Source organism: Fundulus heteroclitus, chromosome 21 (genome assembly GCF_011125445.2).
Source record: "Fundulus heteroclitus isolate FHET01 chromosome 21, MU-UCD_Fhet_4.1, whole genome shotgun sequence".
In the NCBI taxonomy this organism is placed as follows: Eukaryota; Metazoa; Chordata; class Actinopteri; order Cyprinodontiformes; family Fundulidae; genus Fundulus; species Fundulus heteroclitus.
The window spans coordinates 9,095,459-9,112,247 of record NC_046381.1 but is presented as its reverse complement, the minus strand read 5'-3'; the positions used below and the strand labels follow the sequence as shown (position 1 = coordinate 9,112,247).

The 16,789-nt window shown below is 41.1% G+C and overlaps 1 long non-coding RNA gene across 2 annotated transcripts in view; it reads left to right on the top strand.

Annotated features, from left to right (window-relative positions):
• Nucleotides 1-16,789, top strand: part of LOC110366946 — a 46,600-nt gene that overhangs the window by 10,164 nt on the left and 19,647 nt on the right. The window contains exon 2 of one of the 2 annotated variants that reach the window (XR_004927385.1): nt 15,757-15,759. The exons of the other annotated variant lie outside the window; for it this stretch is intronic. This is a non-coding gene — a long non-coding RNA (uncharacterized LOC110366946). The remainder of the gene's footprint in view (nt 1-15,756; nt 15,760-16,789) is intronic. 2 annotated transcript variants of the gene reach the window in all.

Genomic DNA, 16,789 nt, shown 5'->3' with positions numbered 1-16,789 from the left:
GTGTCAAGTCAGCAGTCTTCCAGATAATTTTTAATAACATTTTTGTATTAACATTTCTGGTTTACTGTCTTGTGTAATGTTTTAAGTTTCTGAAAAAGTTGAGTTTTGGATCTTATTTGCCTGCAAGTATGGTCAAAATTAACATAAATAAATTAGGGATTAGCGCTTCCTGCTCTAAATTAACTCTCAATAATATTGTAATTTATTGAGATTCTCCTGTTGTTTTTTCTGACTGTATTTAACTTTTAAGAGCTATCATACCATTAATAATGTTTCAAAACAAAACAGAGGAAAGTTTGTAGTATTTGGCATGTGATTCACATTACGTAGGTTGCCACAACAACTGGTTGTTTTCCTGAGCTAAAGTAGCTCCTTTGGGACGTCTCGCCCATCGTTTACTCAGATTACCAACAACATTTTCTTACCTCTGTGACACCCGGGGCAACAGGATCTAAAATGATCCCACCAAGCAGAATATAACAATGCTGCTGCTAACGCCAGGACAACTTTGGGTTTGTTTGCAGCTGACATGGAGGTATAGCACTTAGCCCTTGGACTGGTGTAATGCCATTTATTTTGGATGGATTGAACCAAATGTGACACACACATTAGGAACCGAGGAAGGCGAACACTGAACAGTTCAGCACTTCAAGTACTTTTAGCTTATTTTTGTTGCCCGTGTTGCTCATGGAAAATGCTCTGAAATCTTCATTTTTTTTTAGGCTCTTTCTTAGCCTCTACATGCAAAAAAGGGATATAAGAGTACAATAAGCCAACCTTAAAACCTATTAAATTTAGCATAATGGCCTTAAATTGAGATGAAATTTAAAAGTCCAAAAGATTCCACTGACGTCTTTTCTGGCTGTCTTCTCAGGGTGGGATGCCATGCAGATTTCACACTGCAAAAACGGATCTAAAAATAAGTAAAAATGTTCTTAAAATTAGTGTTTTTGTCCTAGATTTGAGTAGGTAAATAAGATTATCTGCCAATGGAATGAGTTTTTTTACCCCTAAAATAAGATAATTAGATATACTGCACTTGAAATAAGATGATGATGATGAGTTGTATTCGTATTTCAAGTGCAAAAATCTTATTCTATTGGCAGATCATCTTACTTACCTGCTCAAATCAAGGACAAACGCACAAATTTTAAGAACATTTTACTTATTTTTAGTTCCGTTTTTGCAGTGCAGGAAAGTTTTTTTTGCCTAAAGCACAGTAAAAATTGGCGGTCATGGATAAGTGCAGAAGGCGTGGACTGTGCAAAAAAAAAAAAAAAAAGGCTAATTAAACCTACCAAAATTAACAGAAGGTAGAGAGAGGAGAGAAGGCAGCGTGTCCCCCTAAAGGCATGTGCACGCTCGGCAAGAACCGAGAAATTAGTTATTTTACTCGAGGTGGCGAGAACAAGAGCAAAGTCCTTCCTTTCTGGTCAAACGTCACAAGAACCCAAGAGCACAGCTCATGGGAAGTTCAGACACTCAGACTCAACAAAAGATAAAAGTGCTCACCATGTGTTCAGAACAAGCAAGAGCAGAATAAAAATTATTTTGTTCTCGTTCTTGCATCTGAGAAATTTCCCAGATTTTTCTGCAGTATGTTTATGTATAAAGGTGTGCAAATATCTAAAAATCTTCTCCGTTTTGGATCTGTTTGGAGTGCTTACTCTTGCCGCTGGCTCTGTTTGTATTTCTGTCTTTATAGAAAAGGTGAAAGTGGAAAATAAAAGGTCGTGTTAAACCTGCTTAACACCCTTTTTTAGGCAACAATAGCTCCAAGCAAAACACTTCTTTCCGTCTTATTAAAGTAAAACTCAACACGCTGGGCGTTTTCATCCTGCTACGCTGCTTGATTCGGTCTTTTTTGCTCCCTACAAGTATGCTGACACAGTTGATGCCTCGCCACGACACGCAGCTTTAAACACACCCAGGAGGTCTGTGTTGCCGTCCTGTCACAGTAAAGACGAATCATGAGCCCCTCACACTGCAAAAACGGACCTAGAAATAAGTAAAATATTCTTTAAAATGAATGTATTTGTCCTTGATTTGAGCATGTAAATAAGATGATTTGCCAATGCAATGAGATGTTTGCACTTAAAATAGGAACAATTCATCTTCATCACCTTATTTCAAGTGCAGGATGTCTAAATATCTTATTTTAGGGGTCAAAATACTAATTCCATTGGCAGATAGTATTATTTACCTGCTCAAATCAGTGATAAATACACTAACTTTAAGAACATTTTACTTATTTTTAGATCCGTTTTTGCAGTGCAGACAGAAGGACAGGAGCTCTGCAGCAGGAATGGGGAGGAGGGGGGGGATTGAAGCGAAGTCGGAGGTCCGGCCGTGATCCCAGATCCCCAGGTTGTGCGGGAGAGTTGAGTCACAATCTGCAAACGGGCTGTGTTGGATATCCTCGCTGTCGGTCCAGTCCAGTGGAGGCGTGCGGCGAGAGGAGCAGACACAAACTGTTTAACTGACCTACATTTGGTGTTTACGCGTCCTGCCACTGTGGGAGCGCGAGGACCGGCGTTTTGAAAGGAAACATGCCCACTCGTTTATTAGGCCGCTCTCCGGATTCCATTATGGAGCTGACAGAGCGAAGGAGGAGCGCGAGGCGGATGTACCTCCTTCATTGTTTACCCGCAGCAGTGGGAAGGCCGACGCCCACATGTGCTGCAATGATGCCAAACACGACGAGCCCTCCGAGAGCCTCAAAGATAATCCCGAATGTTGATGTAAGATTAGATCCTGGGTGGAAGTTGTAAAAATTCCTGCTTTGTCAAGGTTCTTTCATATCTTTGGCTCTTGCGACACATTTTATGGCTCCTGATGTGTCGGAAGGAGTGGCAGGCTTTCTCAGCAACAATAAAAATCACCCTTCTGAGAAATTGCTGCTTATCATGCTTTTTTTTAACTCTTAATTATAATTAATTAGTGTTCATCTTAAATGTATATCTTAATTTTGACAACTATATAGAAATCTCCATGCTTCTGATAATTTTTGATGAAGACTGTTGAATGGAAAGAATGATTCGGACTGATTGTTGAGTCCGATTAATTTATACGTGCTAATATGTTGCAGCATATTGACGCTACAAACATTGTTGATTATTTAGTTGAGTTTGGAAGCATTTTTAAGGCTGAAGGATTCTTTGTATAGGGTTACCTGGCTCAAACAAACAAATGAACAGAAACCCACAAAGTGGTCAGAAACTAGACAGGAAATGGAGAAAGAGAAATTACAGCAAAAGTCCAAGAAAGAATCTGACCTTCAGAAAGCCTGAAGGAATATTGATCGAGAACATTTTAAGATTGCAAGAAAGTCTGGGTCCCTGTAAGAAAACGGGAAAGAAAGGAAAGATGAGTTGAGGCTTTTATTTTTCTCCAAATAACAAAAATGTTTCCAATTTTTTCAGCTATGTGTATTGCCTTTAAATAATACCTCAGGCTTGATTTGATTTAGTGGTGCTTTTGAGCTCTGGCTCCCTGGCCCCGATGATTGGCCCCAGGCTCACTGATCTCCCTCATTTTAAACTGCAGAGTGTCTTCCCCTGGGCTGGGGCTGATTGCCTTTTTACTCCCTTCCTCAGTAAGTCAATAGGAGCCATCTTCCCCTCTGTGGGAATTGATACTTCTGCTGAATCATACTATTAAAGAGCTCCTCCATCTTTTTTTTTTTTACTATCTTCGTCTGCACCCTCTCACCCCTTCTGCTCCTCCACCAGAGCCAGGCTATTTCGAATGAGGAGGGGGCGGGACGGTGGGCTCATCTTATCTTACGTATGGGGATGCAGGACAAGGTGTTTTTGCCAACTGGGTTTAAGGCCACGAATAGCACAGGGTTGCAAAAGTGGGAACATTATTGGTCCTAGAGTGAAGATGTTTACATGTTGCAATTGTAGCTCTGGCTCTATTCTTAGGGTAAGATCTCTTACAACCTCTAATAACAACTTTTCTTCAGGGATTGCCCTACTTTCAGCAGCAGTACTGTCAGTACTGACCAAATTCCCTGTCCCTGCTGAAGAAAAGCATCCCCATAGCATGATGCTATCACCAGCTTTGCCTGAATCCAGATTAAATGCGTGCCATTAGTTAAAGGCATGTTTTAAAGGTATATAGCCAGATTATATGCTTAAAAAAAAACATTTGATCATGATAAAATAAGATTATATACATCAAGCCGCCATCTCGATAATATTTTGATGGTCCTTTTTGAGGATAGATATAGCCCCAGCTCTGGGCTCTATCAGCAGATATAAACAGACGTGGCGCCATCTAGCGACAGTATCACAGAACTACCATAATGTCGGTTTGCTTAATTTATAAATCAAAATGAAATAATGCCGAACCGAGCCTGACCCTCTGCAATGCCTCGCAGTAAAGCGGCGGCTCGGCGTAATCAAAGACCAACCGTTATTAATTAAATACATCGATCTATAGCAACTTTAAGAGCCTCATATCAGAGCATTTACCTGCATCAATCAACTCTGAGGTCACATCTGAGCCTTGGCAGGTTCAGCTTCCGCTTCAGTGAACACAACGTTCATACTGTATTCCCGGCGACATTCCAGTCTTTTTTCACTCTTGGAATCATTTTTTTTTTTTGTGTGTGTGTGTGTGTGTGTGTGATTTTGTTTAACTAGATCTTGGAACAATCTTTATTGTTTCGCCTGGAGATGCTAATAGCCGTTAGCCGCTGTTTTAACCCCTGCTGCACATGCGCAGTACGCACTTCCATTAAAATCTTAAATAAACACGAAATACTTACAAATTGGGCAAAAACAAAGAATAAAATGCCAAAATAACAACTAACCACGTGTTTTGAGATGTCATAGGAACTCTAAATTTTAAACACATCGCTGTAGCTGCAATTATCCCTCTTCAATACTTAGCTACTTGTTAGCTTGACCTGATAGTGTTTTGTGGTGCATTCTCCCATTGGATAAAGATTGGATTTATGAGTTTCCGATTGCCCGTTACCGTTCAGGGCCAATCCTAGTCACCAGCCGATTATTTTGGACTTTTCTAATGGAATAAGTGATAAACACATAGCTACTTGACTGATAGCAACTACACAAGACTGACTGCTACTTTCACAAGAAATTTTATTATGGTAAGATCTAGTACCAGATTTTATTACAGGCCAACTAAGGAAGCCAAACTTTCTACTAGCTGCAAAGTCACAAAGTATGTTTTTTTTGGTAAAAAGCTTCGGTAGTTAGAGAATCATCACTTTAAGGCCGCTTTAGCACATTTATCTGCATGTATTATAATAAAGGCTCTACTGTATAACTGTTCATCTACTCCAATAAGCATTTACAGTGGGAAAGGTGTGCCACCCTGGGCTCCTTTGGTCTCCTGTAGACACAGCAGCACCTAAAGCAAATGTTTATTTATTGGTGCTGTAAATGGCAGCTCGTAAATCATTCGGCTCCTCCTGTGCAGCTTCTTCTTTTTTTTCTTTTTTTTTTTGGGTTATCCACAGAGGACAGTTGTGAAAACACTGATAGTGAGTGGCAGCCAACTGACACCTCCAGCCTCTAATGGAGATACAGCGTGTGGACGAGGAGAGTCCGCGGTGCTGCAGACCTGCCAGTGCGAGCCCAGCAGGCTCATCCTGGTCCTGATTAATGGTTCTGTATGTCTGCAGGGGAAAGCGCCCCTTCTGTTTGCTCCCATTCACTGTTTTATTTGCTCACAACAGATGGGGGGGGGGACCCCCTGGGGCCCGTGGCTCTGTTGCCCCTCTCCTGCCTTTTGGTTTCAACATGTTTTATCTTCATCGTGATCCTGGACAAGGATGCCTGATGTATAGGTGACCGCTACGACTCGTCCTTCAAAAAAGTCACCGAATTTTTCTAAAAACAGCCGCTGATTTCTGCAGCATCCTCGGGTCCATGAATGTGGCAGGTTTAACCCACTCCCTGTGCTGAAGGGGAGGCACGCTGACAGGATGACAGGTCTGGTGGCATGTGCTCGTTAAATAGACGTTTAAATGGTAGCTTTTCAACCTAAAGGCCCTATTTAAAGGGCTGCATTGGGGCTCCTTCCCTCCCGCTGCCGGTGCTGCTGAACTCTCATTATGTCACTAATGGATGTGCGGACAGAAGTGCGACAGGATGGAGAAAGGCACACTGCCAAAGTCAGGTGATGTGCATGAAGGTAAACACAAACACTTGAAAGAAAACGGGAGTATTCAGGGCAACATGAACGCATCCACCTGTGTTGGTCCCACTCCACACACACCACAGGATGATTGGCTTTAAAACAATGCGGCTCGGCTTGGGTTCAGGCTTACAAAGGCTTAAAAATGGTTCATTATGTCCACTCAATACGACTGATGAAGCAATGCTGCCAGGGGACCAGAGACATACAACTGCATTAATGCTCAGCTTCCTCTATCTCACAAAAGAGATTACACCCCTTACATTTTGGTGAATATTTCATATCTTTTCATGGGACAACACTGCAGACATGACAGTTTGATACACTGTGAAGTTGTCAGCGTACAGTAGGGCTGAACGATTTTGGAAAATAATCTAATTGCGATTTTTTTTTTTTTATCTTAATATTGCCATTGCGATTTAATGCACCTTTTTTTCTCTTTAATTTATCATGTCTTTTTAAAGATATACAAACAACAAATCAATCTGTTTCATCGCTGTGCAGATCAGGTGCTAAAAGAGCCGCTGCGTCTCAACTTGGAGCAGAAATTATTGCGTTCTGACTACAATTTATTTCAACTAAAATTGCGATTTGATTTTGACTTTTCTCTGCATTAACCACAAGAAACAAAAATGGCCTATAGGTAAAGATGTTTGTAAACAATGACTATTTAAAACAAGAACTTTTATTATTTTTATTAATCAGAATATTATTCAAGAAAACAGCATTTAATTGATTTGGACATCAATCCTTGTTGAACATGAAGTGTAACCAACAAGTCTATGTATTGAACTGACTGACCAAACCTTAATGTTATGGAGAGATTCCTGAAAGTTTCTGGTAAAACAATATGATTATATAAACTCTAAAACAAGTAATACAATTACAATATCTCACTGCTGCAGCTCTCTACCCTTCCATGTGGAGGCAATCCCACTTTAAACATTTTACTGACACTTAAAGGACGCGTCTGATTCACTAATTGTTACATAGCCAAAAATTGCAGACCTCTGCGATTTGGAAATTGTGTTTTTTTTTAAATTGTGATTATATTGCAAATACGATTAATTGTTCAGCCCTAGCATACAGGTTGTATAACGGGGTACACTTGCTGTTATATTACTGCCATTAATGTCTATAAACTATGGGAACAAAACTGAGTACACCCCTATTTGAAAATGCTCAAATTGTGCCCAATAGGCCATTTTCCCTCCGCGGTGTCATGTGACTCGTTAGTGTCACGGGGAGCAGGTGTGTTAAATAGGGTGTATTCGCTCTCACTCTCTCCTGCTGATCTTTGGAAGTTCAACACGGCACCTCATGCCAATTAACTCTCTGAGGATCTGAATAAAATAAACAGTGCTGTACGTAAAGATGACCAAGGCTACAAGACGATGGCCGAAACAGTTTAACCGGTCAGGTTCCAGTCAGAACGGGCCTCGCCACGGTCGACTAACGACGTAGAGAGGCCGTCCTTAGCGACATATCCAGAGATTGTCTTTGAACGCAGGTGTGAGTGCTGCAGAGATTGCTGCAGAGGTTGTACGCTGCAAAAAGGGCACAAGTAGAATTTTCTTGAGTGTCATTTGGCCTTGATTTGAGCAGGTAAATAAGATGATCTGCCAATGGAATGAGTATTTTTACCCTAAAATAAGACAATTAGATATACTGCACTTGAAATAAGATGATGATGATTTGTGCATATTTTAAGTGCAAAAATCTTACTCCATTGACAGAGAATGTCATTTACCTGCTCAAATAAAGCACAAATCCACTCATTTCAGGAATGTTTTACTTACTTATAGTTCCTTTTTGCAGTGTAGGGGTAGGGGAGAGGGGCGGTGAATTACTGGAACTGTGGTCTGATGATAACCTGACTCCGCCAGATGGATTTGCTCCGCATATCCATCTGGAAACCTTCAGTTGAAGTAATTTTGGGAAGGGGCGAAAATACTGGTTAGCTTATTGGCCTATGTTGGTGATAGACGGGCTAAATAGACCAATCAGATCAACGAAGCATATGACGTACTAACAGAGCGACGACAAAAACACAACCACAAGCTCTTGCCGAAACCAGTCGGGCGAAGAGCAAAAACATATTTTCCTCTGAGAAAAGCCTCCAGAGCAGTGTTTTGCTCTTCTTTCAGTGAAGAAATACTCTGTAATTCCAATAAAACTTGCTCGATAGCCACGCTAACGCTAGTTTCATCGGCTGAAGCCGCCATGTTTTTTAGACTGAACTGTCGCGCTTCTCGTTGCGTCACACCTCAACCCGCCTCAAAGCCAACGCTGATTGGACGTTCGTTTGGTGAACTGCTCCAAATTTTCTTTAACGGAAAGTAGCCAGACTGATCTGCGAGTGAAACCTTGAACACTCGCGAGATCAGGATGGTCTCACGAGGCTAGTCTGATGAGGCCAAGATACATTTCTGGGGTTCAGATGGTGTGAAGCCTGGGTGGCGGTAACCAGGTGAGGAGCACAAAGACAAAGTTTGTCCTGCCTACAGTCGAGCATATGGTGGTGGGAGTGTCATGGATTGGGACTGGTTGCATTGAGGGAACCTGGAATGGCAGCTTTTACTGAAGCAGACCATGATCCAAGCATGTGTCTAAACCCTACTGAGCATCGGGGGGGCAAACAGAAGATGGAGAAGGTCTCCAACATCCACCAGGATTAGGATATCGTTATGGTGGACGGGAGGAGGAGTCCAGCCACAACCTGTGATGCTCTGATGAACTTTATGCACAACAGACTGAAGGCATTGCTGGAAAATAATGGGTAGCACACAAAATACTTACATTTGGTCACATTGTGGGTATTTCCCTCTACACTGACTACATTGTTTCAACATGTCATATCTTCAAATGGAAAGACACAATAAAATATATATATATATATATATATATATATATATATATATATATATATATATATATATATATATATATATATATATATATATATATATATATATATATTATTATTTTTTTATTTTTTTTTCCCAGTGTCCTGTCTAGCAATGTGGGAATACGAATTGATATCTTAATGCCAAATAGAGCTCGACAGATTTTACTTTCACAAGTGGAGCAAACAGCTTTCGCCATAATGCTCCGCTTGATTTGTGCGTGTAAATAGCTTTATTGTGATTCCTGCAGGAAGAATTTCAAATTATATGGACACTACAATGGGAAAGTAGGAGAGTAAAAGAAAAACAAGAAGAGAAAAAAAAGAGAAAGAAGAGGTGAAAGAAAGAAGAGATAAAAGGAAGAGAATGATAAAACGTCCTCTGTCTGCTCCATCACCTGGAAAGAGACGCAAAAAGAACAGCACAACCAACAGACATAAAGCAACAGATACAATCGAGTAACACCTTGATACCATTGCTAAATCATATGTATTATTATTTAAGCTGACATGTGTAATGTGATGCCTAAAAAAAAAAGTAAAAGAAAGTAAATAAATAAATTATAGCCTTTCTGTATATAAGTGAACATTTAATACCTGGGACCCAGCACCTGTAGGAGTATATATAATATAATATATAATATTTTTTTTAAAAATGTGAGGTGCGTACTCTGACACTGATCGGGTCTTGCTTCCCTGTGGTTAACATAATTATTTTAGCCACTCTGGTTGCATGAGGACTCAGACTTATCTTGCTTATCGCTCCCAAAGAGAAATGAATACCTGTTGCCAGTAGCACATCATTTTTCAACTTTTTTCTATTTTGAATTCTTTGCATAAATACTGTGCCACCTTCGTGTTTTCACTTTAGGTTATCATGAAACTTGGGGCTCATTTATGCTTAAACTGCTCTCCAAACGCCGTTAAAACCTGTGCGGTGCATCTTATTATCAGACGCAGTCTTCCCCTCGTGTGCTTTGGTTCGGCGCGCTGTCTTTGTGTGCCAGATTGGGAATCTAATCGCCGCTTTTTTGTGCCAAACGAGACAAACGCGGCACCAGACTGAGAAATGCCTCGTCCCAGAAGCCTCTGCGCTCCGCCGGGTTTTCTGGGAGCCTTTCATCCAGAGAACAGATTGTCTTCCCTTCATGAGGAGGGCAAACATCTTGGATGGGGAGAACAATTTTTGAAACTCCCCGCTAATTGTTACACGTGTACAAATTGAATCCATTGTTCAGTCGTGGGATTTTCATTTATTAACATGTCTTATCCTTCTTCTTCTTCTCTGCTGTGGAGATGTTGGACATTGTTTCCTCTTCCTGCTGATGGCTGTTGTTCTTTTCACTATCAGGGAGAAGCAGGACGGGGAGTTTCTCGCTGCTGCTGATTTATCGCAGATTAGATTTTCTTCCCTTCAGTGCGAGATTGCTGCAGTGTGTCGTATAGTGGGAAACCCATTTGGCTGCAGGGTGTGAACAAAAAAAGGTTCCTTGATGTTTTATGGCTTTACATACACATGTTGTACGGAAAGCATTTTAACATTTGCGGACATTATTGACTGATTTCTTTCTCTAACTCTTTAGCTTGTGACTTAAAAGGGAAATATTTGGACTTAGCTGCAGGTAAAACGGTGTTTTTTAATGGAAAAAGGAGGTATTAGTCTGTGCTTTGTGTCTTGTCACTGACTGCAACATATTTTATTATTTTGTTTGATAGACTAACACAATATTGCAAATAATGGAATTGAAGAGAAACATTTTTTTATTTTTATTTTTTTTTATTTTTTTTTACAAATAAAAATCTGAAAGCTGTCTATTTGTAGTCACTCCCTTTACGCTGACGCCACTCGGTGAAATCCAAACCAACCATGTATCGTCAGAAGCCACCTGATAATTAATAATGATTAAGGCCAAGTCGACACAAAGCAGGATATCTGGGAAAAACGACACATTTTATGAGGCCACACATAAACGGCGTTATACATCCCTTAAAACAAATGATCCTAAAAACTCCGGACAAAGTGGAGATTTATGAAACTTTTTGAGCGTGCGTGTTACATGAATATTAATGTCCGGTGCATCACGGTCTGCGACGAATATTGCTGCGCTGCGTCACACGCGTGCGACCATTGTTTATACATTTGGTCATACGGTGGAGTTAAAACGATCCCAATCGACATCGCCTTGAGTTTTATTCACTTTATATTCTAATATGGTGTTTAAAAGAAGCTCAACGTATTTATCAGTCCACAACATTGAACCTCCCGACGCCAGGATTAATTCCTAACAGGAAGTCGTGGCTGTTTTTCAGGGATTCTGATTGGCTGACATAAGTTGCGGTAAACTGCCCCCTATACATCTGGCGTATTTTAAAAAAAAAAAAAAAAAAGCTCAGTGATGTATTTCTGTGGGTTGGTGTGGATGAAAACCTTTCTAAAAAAAAAAAAAAAAAAAAAAAAAAAAAAAAAAAAGCTCCTGTGTGTACAGCTGTAAACCTATAAAGTGTGGCCATCCAACCTAAAAAGACCGGCTGGGCTAGGAGAGGTAACTCTGGAGGAGTTGCAGAGATTAGCAGCTCAGGTGGGAGAAAAGAAGTCATTATATATAGAAAGCCATAAGAAATTTGGTGTCCAGTTTGCTTCGAGCCATATCAGGTCAGAGAAGACCAAATTATTATTTTTTTGGCCTATATACAAAACACGAGTGGTGGAAAACCATGTCTGCATATTACTCTGAGCACAACATGCCCATAATGGTGTTGGCAGTATCATGCTGTGAGGATGCTTTTCTGCAGCAGGGACAAGTAAGCTGGTAAAATAAAAACTACAGGAAGATGTTTAGAGTGGAATGCATGATCAGCCTGGAAGAAAACATTTCAGGCTGGGGCGGAGGTTCACCTTCCACCAGGACAGCCTTTGTTTATTTATGGTAGCTCTCTGGGGATCCTGCAGTGTGTTTATGTTTTACACCTTTTTGTATTGTTCATCCTTAGATCCTCGTTTCTGTCATTCGTTTAGTTTTCTGTTCAATATTTATCTTGGTAGTGTATTCTGTTATCTGTTACTGTTATATTCAACTCCTGTTTAGTCAGCGCCTGTTCTTTATTATTTCAGTATTTGCTGTTACATCTTTATTTTCTGCCTGCTTTTCCTTAGTTTTAGGGGTTTTCCTCATGTCTGGCCATCCTCATTCTTCCTGTTAGGTTCAGTTCTTCTTCTACCCCTCCAGCTCACTGCCCTCCGTTTCCTCCCGCTTAGTCGCACTTTGTCATCTCATCTGTGTAATGTGCTTCACCTGCTGTTCCTCCCCTTCTTTATATGTTGTCAGCTCAGCCATTCCTAGTTGTTAGGTCCTCCATCTTCATCCGTTTACCTAATCTGTTCCAGTCTCATCCGTTGCCGTGTTCCTGGATCCCTATCAGCCTTGTTTTATTCATTTAATAAATCTTCTCTCTCATCATGCGACTGGTCTGCGCTTCTGTCAGGTTCCAACTTGACGCTCCGTCTCATTTTCTGTCAAAAACAAAATCAAATTTTGAAATATAAACTTGCTGGGGGTGTGAATAGTTTTAGTTTTTTTGCTCTTTAAGTGAGACCTAACAGGGGACAGCAATGTGGTCAGCAATGTGGTCGACAACATTGCTGTCCCGGGTTCGATTCCTGGTCCTTTGCTGCAGGTCGTGCTGTCTCTCTACTACTGTCCTTCCTGTCAGGTTCCTGTTGAATGAAGGTCACTGGTGTCAAAAACTGCAGAGACGTACATATTTTCACCTGTAACTGCTGCAAAAGGTGGTTCTGTTGTTTGCCTTTCAGATTTTCAGTCATGCAAGCATTCTGACAACCATGTATGCTTTTCTATCAAATGAACAATTATGCAGTAGTTTGTCGGTCCATCACGTAGCATCCCAGTGAAATTCATCAAGGTTTGTTGCACTGAAAGCACATTAGGTATTAGAATAAACAAAGAGTAGAATCAGGTCTGTAGCTACGTCTTTTTAGGGATCAGTCCTGCTTTTTATTCCCTGAAAACACCTGAATTCCTACCTAGATAAACTGGAACAAATGAGAAATTTCATGCAAATATATTCATCAGGAGCTGTTGTTTTCTGTTAAGACTTGAATATAAGGACAGTTTAATACATGTTTATTCTTTTATTTGAATGAATGAATGAATCCCTTATTTCTAAAGTCCTTTTGATTGACATGGTCCACCTCATCTTTTTGCACCGGTCTTCCCCTTCCAACAATCTTAAGGACGCCCCAATTATCCCGATGGCTCTGAAGATGCTCTTATGAGATATTCCTGCCGTGTGTGGCGTTTTATGAGTGATCTAGTCTGCTCTGAAGGATGTTGGGACCGCTCAACCTCAAATCAGGGATATTCAGCATGTTGGACTGTATTAGCCCGATATCCTAGCGTGTGTGTGGTGTTACCCGAGGATAAACGAGCACACTGCTGGTTGAATATTAAACTGTCCTTAATCTTTTTATTCTCTGCTCTGTCTTTTATTACCTCCAGTCATTCGAGGCAGATGATCGTTCATACTGAGCCTGGTTCTGGTTCTGCTGGAGGTTTTCCTCTCTGTTAAAGGGGAGTTTTGCTCTCCACTGTCGCTTCTTGCATGCTCAGTATGAGGGATTGCTGCAAAGCCATCAGCAATGCAGAAGACTGTCCACTGTGGCTCTACGCTCTTTCAGGAGAAGTGAATGCTGCTTGTTAAGACTTGATCTACTGGGTTTCCTTAGAGAGGAAACTTTTTGACTTATCTGTCTAATTTCATTGAATTTGACTTTGTAAAGTGGCTTGAGATGACGTGTGCTGTGAATGGGCGCTATATAAATAAAAATTAACTGAATATAATGTGTAGCCAATCAGAAAGCCAGGTGACGGAAATCTCCGTATCTACCCTCTTTCTTTAACCAACACCTTTTCTTTATGTAACGTTCTTTCTCTGTTAAAATGATTCCACACGTTTATTTACTCTGAACTGACACCTGAATGCACCAATCTGTTGATGTTTGGTGTCTTGTGTTTGCAGTTCGACCCATAGACATTATAAACGTAGACGCCTCGTTGGGCGGGTTCTGCCTATGCTGCGGATGCGTCAGGGCATCCACCATGTTGAATGTGGCAAATCTGCAGTTACTCTAAGTCACTTAAACAGTATCAGAGGAAGTTTAGCCTCAGAACATTCTTTATGTTCGTAATATTTTTATTTTTGCAATATTACGAGTTTATTTTCGTATCCCTTTGGCTTCATTCTCCTGACTTTATACTCGTAAGAAATAAAAAAAATTAAAAGAATCTAACCCTTATAACTCCAGGACTGAAATAGTTATGCAAACTGTGACTATTCTGGAAATGTTCCCCCTTAATTCTCATAATATGACGTTTTTCTCATAATATTACCACTTTTGTCGTTTATTTTTTTTTTTACTTTATTGTCCTAGGTCTTTTTTTTTTCTCATATTAGTAACTTCCTCTTTAATACTCCCCCAAAACGTCTGTTCCTAATCTGTGACTATACCAGAACTTAAAAGGTTCACATGTGTGTTTTATGAAATAATGAAGACCACAATGTTTAGATTTAAACAATTCACTTTTATATTCATAACACACACATCTATCTATCTATCTATCTATCTATCTATCTATCTATCTATATATATATATATATATATATATATATATATATATATATATATATATATATATATATATATATATCTATATCTGTGTCTCTCTCTATCTGTCTATCTATGTGTCTATCTATCTATGTCTATCTCTATGTGTCTATCTCTCTTGTCTCTCTGTGTCTATCTCTCTCTGTCTCTCTCTGTGTCTCTCTCTCCTGTCTCTGTGTCTCTCTCTCTGTGTGTCTCTCTCTCTCTGTCTCTCTCTCTGTCTCTCTCCTCTCTCTCTTCTCTCTCTCTTCTCTCTCCTCTCTCTCTCTCTCTCGCTCTCCTCTCTCCTCTCTCTCTCTCTCTCTCTCTCTCTCTCTGTGTCTCTCTCTCTCTCTCTCTCTGTGTCTGTCTCTCTCTCTCTCTGTGTCTCTCTCTTCTCTCTCTCTGTGTGTCTGTCTGTCTCCTCTATCTCTCTCTCTCTCTCTCTCTCTCTCTCTCTCTCTCTCTCTCTCTCCTCTCTCTCTCTCTCTCTCTCTCTCTCTCTCTCTCTCTCTCTCTCTCTCTCTCTCTCTCTGTCTGTGTGTGTCTCCTCTCTCTCTCTCTCTCTCTCTCTCTCTCTCTCTCTCTCTCTCTCCTCTCTCTTCTCTCTCTCTTCTCTCTCTCTCTCTCTTCTCTCTGTGTGTCTCTCTACTCTCTCTCTGTGTCTCCATCCTATATCTCTTTCTCTCTCTCTCTGTCTTCTCTCTATCTCTCTGTGTGTCTCCCTGTTGGTACCTTTCCCTGCCGCCACAGGAATGAGGTATCATCTCTGATCCACGTTCACTACAACAGAACTTAACTTCTTTCTGCCACATACAATATGGCGGTGACGTTGACGTATGAACCCGCGCCCAACAAGGCGTCTACGTATATGACGTCTATGGTTTAACCCGACACCACACTCTGTACGAGCAAACCTGTTACGTTTTTTTTGTTGTGGTCATGGTTGGGGTCTCGCCGGTTTAGAAAATCAGCCGACAATTTTAAAATCTCGCTTGTTTAAGCGGCCAGTCTACAGGCTGTGAATTCCCTCGTTTGAGTGAAAAATGGGTATGAAAGAAGCGAACTTGACGAGCCGTGTAGCGGCCGCCTCGTTGTTCGGTGATAAGTGTGCTCTCAGCTGTTGTCTTTGTCTGCAATGTCCTCAAATGGCGATCCAGCCCCCCTGTTTAATCTCTTTGGGCCTGAGCCAACTCTAAATGCACGGATTGCCTCTTTTCACGGAGACCGCAGAGTCAGCAGGTTATGCGCTGCTACGCCGAGCAGCACATCCCCCCCCACCTCCACCCCACCCTGGTCCTGCCATGTCCTGAAAAGGAGGTCGAACCTGTGGGGGCCGCCGTCAGGTCGCATAAAACGGCCCTGGCGCTCGTCAGGCTCTCGAGGTGTTTTGTCAGAAACTTTCTTTCTTTCTTTCTTTTTTTTTTTCCTCCAAAGAAATGAATTTGCTCTGCTGAGTGAGTGCAGCTTTCACCTTAAACAAGTAAAGGCTGCCGTGTAAATATTTAGCCTTCCTTGTTTCAGAGCAATCAAAGGAGCCCGAGGAAAAGGAAAGGGAGGAGGACACTTCGGCTCTTCACAGCCCAGGATTAAACGAGCCGAATTAAACGGGCGCGTCTGGACGTGGACTTTTCGTTGCTGGATCACGCGTCAATCAAGCAGCTGATCCTGAGATACTGGATATTAGCTGTAGAAAGAGGGTTGTCTGGACTCTGGATGTGGCCCAGGCTCTGTTAGAGGGTGCAGGCCGTTGTGAGAAATGACTTGAATGACTGCACTCTGAAGCATTTTGCTGAATAACGAGGCAGAGTTCATCCGTATCATCTTTCCAGGCAGACCTGTCAGAGCAGCAGTTATCAGACTTCCTCATTTCCACTGCTTTACTTAATTAGAAAGCCCACGTCAGGTGGTGTTGGTGGACATATTTCTTATTTTGAGTGTGTTTTACTCCAGTATGTCAACAATAGACGTCACGGCGGGTATTGATTAGTGAATTAAGAAAGCCATTCATCTCGTAGAGGTTCATTTATCAGGTGTCACGTTGGTATGAA